Source organism: Cryptotermes secundus, unplaced genomic scaffold (assembly GCF_002891405.2).
Source record: "Cryptotermes secundus unplaced genomic scaffold, Csec_1.0 scaffold971, whole genome shotgun sequence".
Classification (NCBI taxonomy): domain Eukaryota; kingdom Metazoa; phylum Arthropoda; class Insecta; order Blattodea; family Kalotermitidae; genus Cryptotermes; species Cryptotermes secundus.
This window is the reverse complement of record NW_019727793.1, coordinates 1,975,668-1,988,298: the sequence shown is the minus strand read 5'-3', so window position 1 is coordinate 1,988,298 and position 12,631 is coordinate 1,975,668. Positions and strand designations below refer to the sequence as shown.

Below are 12,631 nucleotides of genomic sequence, written 5' to 3'. Positions count from 1 at the left end.
CTGTCACCTAGGCTACGGTAGTTCTTGAATTTTCGAAACAATCATCAATGTACGACGATTTCTTTCTGTCAATGTTGATTTTCGGCCACTGTTCCTCTTCGCTAACGTTATATTTCCATATTTCGTGTATGCTGACTTAACGTTAGAAATCTCCGCTCTCGATACAGCTAATGATGTGGCAGTTTTTATCACAGTTGCTCCAGCTAAACGCTCACCAACGATCTGTCTTCTTTCAAAATTGTACAAGACTCATTTTCCGCTTCTTTCACACGCACTGTCACTCAGCACAATCACTAATGCACTTACATGAGCACTACAGAGTGTAAACAAACGGAAGAACATTCAGTGTTGCCAACTAAAGTTCTTTCAATATAGCCAACAGGAGCAAATTCTATTCCTCAATTTTTTAGTGTTTCCATTATTTTGTCCGCCTCCTGAGTTTATACACACCACTTGGAACTACAAGTAATTACAGCGCTATCACTAATCTCCACACTTTACAAATTACCACAGCACCCGCTAAATATTTTTCCAGCCTGCTATGTCTTCATCAGCCGTACCGTGGCAACGGTTTGTGACAGTGGAGATTCTGCAACTTCGAGCGCTCAGGTCCTATCTTGACAGTCTCCCGTGCAGAACCGAACTCTCAACTGACAACTCCCAGGCTGGCGGCCATTTCATACCAACCTCCTAGTCTTCCCTTCACAGGCTGAATTTCACCTGACAACTCCCAGGCTGGCGGCCATTTCATACCAACTTCATAGCCTTCTCCTCTTCACAGACTGAATTCCACCTGACAACTCCCAGGCTGGCGGCCATTTCATACCAACTTCATAGCCTTCTCTTCACAGACTGACTTTCAACTGACAACACACTGGGTCTCCCAATTTATCTTCAAGATAATTTCTTGGCATGGACTACATACAAACACTCTCATTTCCATTGTTGTAGCTCAGTTGTAAGAACTGCCTAGCAACGGGTTGAATAACACCGTTTCTAACAGTAACTATATTGTTGTAGCGGCTCTTTTCCCTCTCTGTTGAATAGCAATATCCGTTGTCTTGTTTGTTTCGAGGTCTTTACCTAAGAACAGGTCTATACGCCACAATATTTAGTGTCTGTGCATCAACTGGAGACTTCAAGAACGAGGGGAGTGGTGTGTCCTGATTGGGGTGACCGTGCAGGCCACCTGAGCAAGTGACAACATGTCCATCTTAGCTTTCCCCTATTCACATGCTAGTACGTTGACCTACTATATTAAGTTCGAGCCATTATTTATCGCGATGGTTGATCGTGTACATGATGACTTTTACATAACAGCGGAAATCAGTTTTTTCAAGAAAGTAAAGTAACCTGATATATGAACGCGATAAGAATTACTATTTCATAATGAATATATCCGCTGCATAAGCAAGTCAGCGGAAGCGAAACTGAGCAGACTGCTTCAACTGCTTCCATTATCCTACACGAATATATTATATCTTAGGCTCATATCTTGAGTGTGAACATTTCTAACCTTTCTTATATGCATCCTCTTGTGTGTCATACGAAAGATATATAATTCAACAGTCTACACAACAATAATTCTGGAAAAAAAAACAAAATAGACACTACTGGGTCAAGATTTGTTTTATTAGCTCTATCAGTATATTTGTACTCCTGAATATGACCCAAGAAAAGGGTCGAAACCACCAACAGCTAATAAAACAAATTGACTCAGTAGTGTATATTTTGTCTTTTTCAGAATTATTGTTGCGTAGGCTGTTCCATTTTGTATCTTTCGTGAAATTTATTTTATTTTATTCCGTCAGCACAGTACATAGTATGGACACAACGTACATTCGTTTCCTTACATGTTTCGGCTGTGAAACTGATTCACAACTGTTTCACAACCACCACATAAAAGACACAACACTTCTAAAAATACAAGAAGCATAAGCAAGACGACAGAGTCATATACTTACAAGGGAAAAAAAATACATCAACACAAGTCCAGGAAGAAATACATAGGAAGAAGGATATAGCTATACAAAAATGTTGTACACGCAGACAAAACATCAGAAAATTTATCACTGATTTTAATGATTTAACATTTTAACAATAATGTTCAATCTTGGAGGTGAACAGACATTATTTTCTGGGTGATAGTGTAGATACCATAACGAAAAACACACAGACTTTAATTGACGCAAGTAAAGAGGTTGGTCTAGACGTAAGAACAGAGGAAACTAAGTATATGTTGCTGTCTCGTTGCCAAAATGCAGGGCAAAATCATGATATGAAGATAGGAAACAGATGTTTTGAAAATGTGACACAGTTCAGATATTTGGGAACGACGATAACAAATAAAAACCTGATTCAAGAGGAAATTAAGAGGAGACTGAACTCGGGTAATGCTTGCTAGCAATCATTGATACTCTTACGTGTAACAACGCCAACGGTGAATTTCATGTTGGGGCATCTCATGAACATGTTGGACTTGAGGTTCTCACAGCGGTTGCGGTGAAGATTTAACCTATATTTTCTGGGATACGTCATGTCAGTCTCACTCACTCACGGAGCTGAGCCCTTCTTGAGAAGCCGCCAATTGTGCAGCTACTCAAGAACTTCCCATCATTTATTGGAACCCGAAGGTTCATCACCTTGTTCACAAGAGCTCTCAACTGATCCCTATCCTGGGCCAGACCAATCTAATCCACACTATCCCATCCTATTTCTCTAAGATCCATCTTAATTTTGTCCACCCACTTACGTCTTGGTTTTCTCAGTGGTTTCTTTCCTTCTAGTTTTCCCACTAATATCTTATATGCATTCCTCTACAATGCCATGTAGTCTAGCGATAGCCGGTCGGCGTTTCAGAGGAACATATGGACTCCATCTTGAGGGTTTAAAAGTAAATCAACAAAGAAACCAACAAGAAACAGAGCTTATAATTTCACCGTGTTATACCATAGTATATTCCATAAGAAGTGATAATATTTTGTTACAGAACCATTAGAACAAATGAACATTTAGAATTCTTTATTGGAGCCCGTCGTAACACAACAACATAACGGTCATGGTTAAAATTACCTTAGCTACATGTTTCGGCTTTTAAAGCCATCATCAGGAAAAACACATGATTACTATATTCACACACTATTGAACTGCAATTTCATTATTACAGTAAAGCTGGATACTTGATAACTGTTACATTATAAAATTCATTCATTCATCAGTAATCTGTCAGATGACAGGTCCACAGCCTCTTCCAAAACAGTTTCTCCACTTAATGCGATCTTCTGTTTTTGGAAAGAGACTATCCAGGAATAGTGATAATGTGGTAGTTTTTCCATTTGCTTTCCACATCGCAGTACAACAGCCGTTCAAACCACTCTGGTAACGCCTGTTGCTATACGAACTTGAACCATCTCGAGCATCATTTTCTCTGTGCTTCAAGTCGCCGCTGATGACGCTGCTTCCGGCATCAGTTTTCGGTGTCTCTCTTCGTCTGATGCCTACCCTTTGACCTGTCCAGCAAGGGAGGCCCTGCCAGTAGCTACGCTACCGCTGGTATGGCTCTCAGGGTCCTTGGCATACTCAAACACCCTCACCACGATAAGGTGGGGACACCAACGAGGGGACATTATAAAATACTTGGTATAAAAATACAGCGAATTATAAACTTATTATAAAATGAAAGTTATGGGGTAAAATGTTGTCGTAGTTACGACCTGTAAATGGTAAGTCAAACCAATTTACAATCTGAATCCCGTCTCCAGTCACCCAAACACGTGACATTCACATTCATATTCCAGTTCTCTTATAAACCCTCAGCCTGACAACAGAAAACACGCCTCGCTTCCCTGTTGCGTAATCGCCTTGTTTACATGTGTTGCTGGGCAAAGCTGCCGAGAGTTATTTATTGCTGCGTGGCAACCAGAACGCTTCGTCTCGGCTCTGCTCACTTCGGCTTGGCTCGGCTTGGAGAAACACCGCTCTCCTTACTCTTGTGTAACCTGGAAACCGACCGTTTATCAAGGGTCTATCTTCGTGGTAACTCATTCCACCTCTCGTTGCCCAGCAACGGTTAGACATGTCAAAATACATTGTTTTGTTATTGGTATAGAATATCGATACATAATACCATATTGAGTCAAGGAACTATCTTATTGAACTTTTATTGTGTAGATATATTTTCGCACTAAAATGTCAGCAGTACTGCATAACATAAATGTATTCTTCAGCAGTTGTATTAGCCGACAAGGAGAATAACCTGCATGTGTTTCTGTCGTTCTGTAATCACCCTTTAATAGAACTGAAGTCAAAATATATGTGATGCTCTGTAAATTTATGTATGCAAACATAAAATTCGCTTTCTTTCAACATTTGAAAAACATGAGCATTAAAGAGACACGTAATGTATATTTGTGGCTTCAGCTTTCGTAACATTATATCTCATGGAAAATATATTTAAAATAAATCAGAGAGATTGACCTATACTTGTTACTTAAGAGGTTATTGCCATCGCAGTTCAGTCGTCCGTCAGTCTAGCACATGTCCTGTCAGACTACTTTCATGCATAGGCCGGTATACCTACTTTACTAGTGCAAAATATGCTCTGGATGCAAAGTCACTCTGCAGCACATAGATGTATATGCGCCTAAGCATCATTAGATTAAGGTTAAAACTTAAAGTTTTCTCCGTGCTTAAGTAGTTAAGCATTACGCCATGAAGGCGCATGCGGGAGTGGATATATAAATTCACGTTTCCTTGACCTCGGCGCTAGTTGAAGGTGAATTGCCAGCTTCAAACCCCCAAGCCGCTTTACCACCGGGGAAATATCCCCCGGTACCCATTGAATATGAGGCTGGTTTGACCCTACCGGGACTCAACTCCAACTCCTCAGGCGTCCAGCCCGTATCCAGTCGCTATACCGACTACGCTACCCCAGCTCCTATTAATTAAGTTCGAAGTTTCTTTTCACATTTGCTTGGTTCTTGAATGTATATTCGTACAATCTTCGCACACAATTAAAATATTACATTGAAATAAAATGAAAGTGAAATCTGAAAATTTTACGAGAAACTCAGGGTATCCTTTTGGAACAACTAATATTTGTTAATTTTCGCTATAGAGAAGCCCGAAAATTTTTGAGTTTCTGCAGTTTGTCGATCGTCTAATTTTCGAAAACAACTTAACATTTATTAAAATTAATCTGTATCCGTCCTCAGGTGAAAAAGATGGAAAGGTGGCTGCTCATTTGGATCCGTATAGAGAACCAGTCTCAATCAAATATTTCGTTTAATGCATGTCGCACCAAAAAAAAAATAATATAGTACGTGGATGCTACTGAGGGCAAATTTAAGTCGTGTAAACTTACTAAGTTTTCTTACTGTGAACAGTTCTTGAGTACACAAATATTTTCATCCTACATGTAACTTATTATCTACTCACCCTTCTTCCTCACTACAAGTTTCGGACGCCTACGGCCATCATCAGGTCTGTTCTATCTTACTAAAATTGTTGCACTATATGTCAAATTTACGTATCGCATGTGAATGTGATATAACATAAATAAATTAACTTTAAATTAAAATTAATTAACATCTTAATGTTTCTCGTTGTGGCCATTGTCCTTTCGTTTTAAAGATATTTGATTGAGTGTGTGTCTCGTTTAGGATCTATTCGCACTGATTTTCCTTTGCGGCGTGGTTATGGTGATTTGCGCAGTTCATAAGGATGTCAGTGTTAAGAGGTAAAGCTATTCCCGTAACAGGCCGTGGAGGCCCATAGGTTTGTGAGATGTCGAGGCTGTCACATTTTCTCTAGACAACTGACTCACAGATGGCGGTAAGTTTGTCAGCCTTAGGCACCGACCGCGCTTTACCCTCCAGGAAGATCCCTGGTACTCATTTCTATTAGAGGCTGAGTCGAACCAGGGTCATAATGAGGCTGAAATGATTTGTTTAATTGGAAAAATCCACCTCATGAGGCCTCAAATCCACTGCCTTCCTGCTTATAGCATAGTGCCTCAACCAAGTACGCTACCGTATGCCCCAGGATATCGATGTAGTGTTATCAGTTTTTTTTATGTATGCACCTTTGGGGGCATGTTTTTCCAAGCTGTTAGGCTAGTTATGTTAAGTGGTTTGTGTGTGTTGATATTAAATACAATATTAATTGTGTCTGAATTCGAATTTGGGCTGTAGGGTAGGCGTTACATTGGACCGATGCAATTGGAACTGAACCAAAAATGCCAAATTACGAGTATATCCATATCCGTTGATGAGTTTCCGAGATGAAACATTGCCAGAAAATTTCCCCACATTATGTGTTCAGTTTATGCGTTACATACAAGGAAACTATAATAATCTTATTGTTAGCTTTGTATATGTGTGTATGTGCGTGCGTGTGGACGTAGCAAGAGAGATGCATGGTGAAAGCTATCAAATAAAGAAGTAACACAGGCGATCATGGAGTAACATCAAAGAAAGGAATGTGTTACCATGGCAACAACTGTCCTTTGCACCTCACCTATAAACGGCGGCTTGGTCAGTCAGGCATAAAGGCAAACTGAAATATTGTCAACCAAGCAGCACATAATAGAACACAAATACGTGGGTTTTCCAGGGGTTCTATAAAATTGAATGGAATGGATGCAAACACAATGGACAATGGCAAAATAAATTGCCGTGCCGCACACTGGGCCCGAGGGCCCCTGCAGGAGAAGTTCCCCTGACAGCTGAGCTTTTAGTATTTTGTGAAATGTTGCCACTAGCAAGCGAAGCTTTGGTTTCGAACTCGTGCACGGTACCTCCAGACACGAACACACGCAAGCACAAGACCAGGTTGAAAAGATTATTGTTTTCTGGGTTGTGATGCCGTGTAATCTGGTAGGTTATTACCGAATTTTCTGCTTTAATGTAATAACTACATCAAGGAAGAAGCTCGTTACTTACGTTTCGAATGAACGTGCTGTTTCCATTTTCAGGGCAGAAGTCTCAGCGTCTTTATACCCTAGAGGCAAAGGCAGAATGTTCCTCTGAGACGGTAGCTACATTCTACAAAACTACACGGCATTACACCCCAGAAAAGAGTACTACTCTTGATCACTTCCGTGAGATCCTCAGTTCTCGCATACAGAATAAGGCTAGCTCAGTGAGCTGGGATAGCGTAGCCGGTAGAGCGACTGGCTGTGGGCTAAGAGTCCCTGTAAGGTCATGAATTTTCTCCTCTCTACACGGTCCAGAACGGTTCTGGGGTCCACTCAGCCTCCTATACAATCGGTACTTTGGGCTTTTCCTCCGGGTGTAAACAGTCCAAGGGCGTGAAGCTGACCACTCACCTCAAACTAGTGACGGGATCAATAATACATGGATCTATACATCCACGCCCCTCATACGTCTTCATGACATAATGTTTAATTAGTGGTAGAGCGCTGGGAGGTATTTGGTTCGAATTTCGTAACTCGCAGTTTATGATGACTGGTGGTTTGTGTGGTTTTCTCATTCCCTTCCCGTGGAGGTGGTAAGGAGGTGGGTGCTTAAAACTGACCACTCACTAGTGCCATCTAGTGCCGAGGTTAAGAATGGTGAAGAATCACCTCAACTCTCATGTATGGCGTGGTGCTGAATTAATTTAATGCAGGTTAACTTTACCTTTATGTTTATGAGTCTGGAGTGTGCCCGCTACTGCGGCATTGTAATGAGCTGTACCGGCCAAAGTAAGGCTGGATTTCCTTTGGGGAATATTGCTTTGTGTTCTGTGACTCTGTGACAGATTCTGCGTCATGTTCGCAGGTCGGTGGGGCACTAACAGCATAAAACAACCGCCACGACATTTCGTATGTAGAAAATAAAAGTTGCAAATATTTATATGTGCCTAATTAAAACAAAATTAGAAGAAAATATGTTAGAACTTTTACAAGACATTGTCACAGGATTTAGCTGTAGCTTTTATAATAATTGTTTTCTGTCTCGTAACGTCGTGTAGGTTGGAAAACCCTGATTTTTTTCGGAGTAATATATCATATCTATCTTCAGCGTTTAAAAGTAAACCAAAATATATTCTTGTTGTATTTTAGTGCATAAAATCTCACTCATCGCTTCACGTTACATGTACCTGAGGATGGCAGAATGATGCCGAAACATGTAGTGTGAAGTGATGAGTGAGATTGTATGCACTAAAAGACGGTTAATATATGCACACTATGGATACAAAATATATTCATTAAGAAACAGGCGGGATTTATTGGCATAATATTTTTCCCTGAAGATAGAAGATCTGAAACATCTATTTTTTCCCGAATTACGTCGCTTTACGAGAAGATCATACTCTTCACAATCACGGGTAAGAGAACCTCAACCTGGATCATATTCTTTAAGTGATTGTCCTGCACTTTAATGAATTTTGCCAAACGGTTAATGGGTTTCCTGATTCCATCAGGATATAATGTTTTGGTTGAGCCTTATGTCGCTCTTATTCCACTGTTTTCCGAGATTGATGCCGATTTCAGATGCAGGTTTTACCAGTGACGTTTCTTCGGTTGTCCCCAATACTCTGATCGTCTGATCATTAATAGCAAAACATTTTACAGCCAATGACTGCACCCAACGCTCATCAGCTACATTCTTGGAACCTCGTATCTCCAAAGGAGGTCACTGAGCCAAAATTACTGACGTTTCCCGCCCAACAGCAGTCTCTAATACCTCTGGTAGATGGGGGAAGCATTATAGATACCTCTCAGCTAGTAGAGCCGGTCTCGATGCATGGGCGGGACTGATGGTAAGCACCATTTATCGGTAGGGTATAGAGACTGGTAGAATATCATAGAGGGAAGCACAATAGATCAAACTGGTCGCGGTGCATGGGGAAACCCACCCTCTCTAAATAACTAACTAACTAACTAGGTCTACTTTCAATTTTTTTCAGCCATTCATATATATTCCTCTGTCTCATAACAGTTGTCCTAACGCTGAACACTTACTTCTCTGTCTAGACGTGTTTACTCGTCCTCAGCCCATCGCGGTCTGCTGTTCTCCCATTATGCATTTTATCAATGGAACAACCACATTAACATTAACAATATTATTGCTCAGAAAACAATGAAGGCATTATGAAGGATTCTCTTTTTCAGTAGTAACAGGTTTACATTTTCAGGTATAATGTAATTACGTCTGCTGTCTTAATGTGACTCTTGGAAACAAGCAGTCAGGTGTGAAAGAAAGAAAACAAGTGAGAAAGAAGTATTATATTCCATTAGAAGCAGGTATGCCTCTCTTTATAAAGGTATCGAAGCCACTGAACTGCCAAGTTGATATTCTATAAGATATTGAAGTAATATGAAGAAAAATGTTTTCTTGCGTGTGACGGGCGTTTGATGTTTAGTNGTAGAAAAAAATTTTCTTCTACCCTGAAGATAGAGGCGATACGTTCCTCCGAAACGTCGGTTAACACCACATATACAAGGTGCCAAATCCCAGAAGACTGCTTTCTTCATAAACTGTCATACTTTGAAAATATGACCGTGTATACATGACTGTAGACGGGGTTTTGATTGGTGAATGGATTTATTGAACACTTAGACACGAACATCACTTGTAACTACAAATAATTATAAAACTGTCGTTTATTTTCACGCTTTAAAAATATCTAGAGCCCATGCTAAGTGCTCTCAATTTGTTTTCACTCGTCGTTTCCTGGCGACGAAGTTTAACAATGATTCTTCAGCTTCTGTGATCACATCGTTACTCGCCGGCGAATGTCACACAACTTAACTCTCTCAGCTGGTCTGGGGTCCTGGTTATATAGCCTCGAGGCGAACCTAACAGAGAACTCCGCTTCCAACATTTTTTTTTAATGCTGATCTGTGCGGTTGCCTAGCGAAAGTCCGGCTATTCTTGACGTGTTTACCGACCGTTAAGAAGCAATGCATGTTCCTTCTCGCGATCGTTGCATACCAACGGTACTACACGCTACAATATATTTGCCACAATTTCCTGAATATTGTTATGAAAAAGGTAGAGATGTCCCTACAACATGCCTTGAAGGTCCATAGGGTTGTGAGAGAGAAGTTGAGTCTATCCACATTTTCTCTAGAAAATCGGTTCAGAGATGGCGGAAAAATTATCAGTCTTACTCGCCGGCCTCTCTTTACCCCCACGAAGATTCCTTGTACTGATTTCTGTTAGAGGTTGAGTCGACCCCAGGGCTATAGTGCGGCTGGAAGGATTAGGTAAATTGAAAAATAAATCCACCTCGTTTGTACTCGAACCCGCGATCTTCCGGCTTGTAGCATAGTGCCTCAACCAATTACGCTACCGCGTGCCCCTGAATATTTTTATGAAGTGTGTAAATTCCAAAATCTTCATCCTACATGTCAAATTACTGTGACTTATTTGAAGTGTCTTCACGGTAACTACCCGACAGTATCCTGTGGGTTTTCTCAATCACTACCGAACCCTGACGACCGCCTCCGGCGCAATATACAGTGACGGTGCATCAAAACGTCTGAGTCTCTAAGAATGATTTATCGTTTCATAGTACTCGTACAATGTAAAATCAGGATTTTCCGCCCAATTTCTCACAATTCTTTTTGTTGGGATATTCTATCACGCAATTACTAACAAAAAGACGGGTCTATGTTTGTTTTTTATTTCTCACAACACAGCAAGACAATAGGAAATGAATTCGTTGGCGTGCCTTTTCTTCTCCAGCCACGTGTTTAAAGGTGGTAGAAATGTGAACACTGTTTCACAAATGAGAACGTTTCGTGAGGTTAAATATTTCAAATGCCCTTTGCAGGGAGTAAACAAGATTTTGATTGAAAGATTCTTTCCAAAGTAACCGAAACATGCTGTGTTAGAATTCTCCCCTATAGCCATAATGGGGAAGGAAAATTCTTTACCTGCTGACAGATCAGATTCCCTACATTTTTTGTTGCAGGCCTGGGCACTTTACTGTGATGCTATGACATATAGCTAGAACGGGAGTGAAGCAGCATGCATACAGAATTTTGGTAAGTAAACCTCTTTGAAAATGGTCACTTTCAAGATAATGTTAACATTGATCTTTTAGCAATGTACTCTGAGAATGTGAGGTGAATGGGACTGATCCATGAACCTTAAATTTTATTCATTAAAAAAAAAGGTAAAACTATCCCTGTAACAGGCCGTGGAGACGTATAGGGTTGTGAGACGTCGAGGCTCCCAAATTGTTTAGACAGTCGGCTCATAGATGGCAGTGAATTCTTCAGTCTTACGTGCCGACCGGTCGCACTTTACCCCCAGGAAGATTCCTTATTCTCATTTCTGTTAGAGATTGAATCGACCCCAGGGCTATAATGCGGCTGATGGGATTAGGTCAATTGAAGAAATCCAGTGACCACGGGAATCGAACCCGTGACTTTCCTGCTTGTAGCATACTGCCCTACCGCGTGCTCCTCACTAAAATATGTACATTTTTGTTATCCTCTACAACAGTAAGGAAATCGGGAAAGAGTACACCGTTATCTTCCTTCATCAGGGTTTTCTGTGGTTAATGTTTTTTCTTTAATCTGTCTGTATCTTTGTGCAAATCCGTGATATGTTCTAAGTTCATAGCTAGTTTCCCTCTGGATGATACTCTTTTCCAGATATTTGTTTTGTGTCTCAAACTTCGTCCAGTGTTGTATTTCAGGCTGATATATTTGAAAACTACTGTCTCATGATACGTAACACCTTGTATCTGTGAGCCGCTTGTTCAGAAGTTGTGCGAGCCTCAATAACTCACAACCCTATGGGCCTCCATGGCCTGTTACAAGAATAACTTTACCTTTTACTAACGGCCGTGGGGATCCGTTGCTCTGACCACGCGACACCATCTATACGCTAAATTAGGCACTAACTTCGCCGACAAGCGGCGGTTGCTCGGTCGGTATAGTTCACTTGCGGACTGCAGGCCACGGAGTGTATGTTTAACGATGCTATCATTTGAAGGTAAAATTATTCCTGTACTTGATTCTGTAATGAAGCGCTGTGCCATGAAGGCGTATGCGGAAGAGGGATGAATTGATATGAGATGGAGAAAACTACATAATGAGGAGCTTCATATTTGTTCTATCCTCCATATATAATTAGAGTGATCAAGTCAAGGAGGACGAGATTGCAGGGCATGTAGCACGTATAGAGGCGAAGAAGGATGCATATAGGATTTTGGTAGTAAAACCAGAAGGTAAAAGAACACAAGAAGACCTAATCTTAGGTGGCAGAATACATTAATGGTGGTTGTCAGAGATGTAGAATAGGGTGGTATGGGCTGAGTTCACGTGTCTCGGAATAGGGGTCAGTAGATGGCTATTGTGAACACGGTAATGAACATTCTGGTCCCATAAAAGGTACGGAAATACTTGAATAGCTAATAGACTGGCAGCTTCTCAAGAAGGACTCAGCTCCATGGAGTTAGGAAGTTAGTTAGTTGGACCTATGTTTTATTTATACCTGAAGCAATTGGGTTGTTGAAAGACAAATAAGTTAAAAGACCCCCATTCACGCGGTTACTATGGAATATGTTTAACTAAAACAGTGCTATAATACATCGGAATACAGTAACTATTTGTATAACTATTTTCTTTATGACACCTCAGGTTTCCGTTTATCAAAACTACAAATCT

The 12,631-nt window shown here is 40.7% G+C and overlaps 1 long non-coding RNA gene across 1 annotated transcript in view; it reads left to right on the top strand.

Annotated features, from left to right (window-relative positions):
- Window positions 1-12,631, top strand: part of LOC117282356 — a 171,155-nt gene that overhangs the window by 75,033 nt on the left and 83,491 nt on the right. The window contains exon 2 of the long non-coding RNA XR_004513079.1: window positions 10,927-10,999. This is a non-coding gene — a long non-coding RNA (uncharacterized LOC117282356). The remainder of the gene's footprint in view (window positions 1-10,926; window positions 11,000-12,631) is intronic.